The 259-nt window shown below is 37.8% G+C and overlaps 1 protein-coding gene across 1 annotated transcript in view; it reads left to right on the top strand.

Moving 5' to 3' along the window:
* The window catches only part of LOC107659663 (formin-2-like), a 38,186-nt gene that overhangs the window by 10,386 nt on the left and 27,541 nt on the right, over positions 1-259 (top strand). The gene's annotated exons all lie outside the window — the stretch shown is intronic.

The raw sequence follows: 259 nt of genomic DNA, 5'->3' as shown, positions 1-259 counted from the left end.
TAAATTATCAGGAAATTTTTATTCTGGAAGTGAACTAATACTTTAATCAGTGTGTTTTTCTGCTGTGCTTTTCAGGACAACAGTAAGAGTCTGATGTCGTATATTGTGTCTTACTACCTGAGACACTTTGACGAGGTGAGATTTATTTATGATGCACTCACTGAACAATATGCTTAAACATCTTCTGAAACCCTTCAGTGTGTGTGTGTGTGTGTGTGTGTGTGTGTGTGTGTGTGTGTGTGTGTGTGTGTTTGAGGAT

Source organism: Sinocyclocheilus anshuiensis, unplaced genomic scaffold (genome assembly GCF_001515605.1).
Source record: "Sinocyclocheilus anshuiensis isolate Anshui unplaced genomic scaffold, SAMN03320099.WGS_v1.1 scaffold75, whole genome shotgun sequence".
NCBI lineage: Eukaryota > Metazoa > Chordata > Actinopteri > Cypriniformes > Cyprinidae > Sinocyclocheilus > Sinocyclocheilus anshuiensis.
The sequence above is the reverse complement of the archived record's forward strand: the minus strand, read 5'-3'. Positions and strand labels throughout refer to the sequence as shown.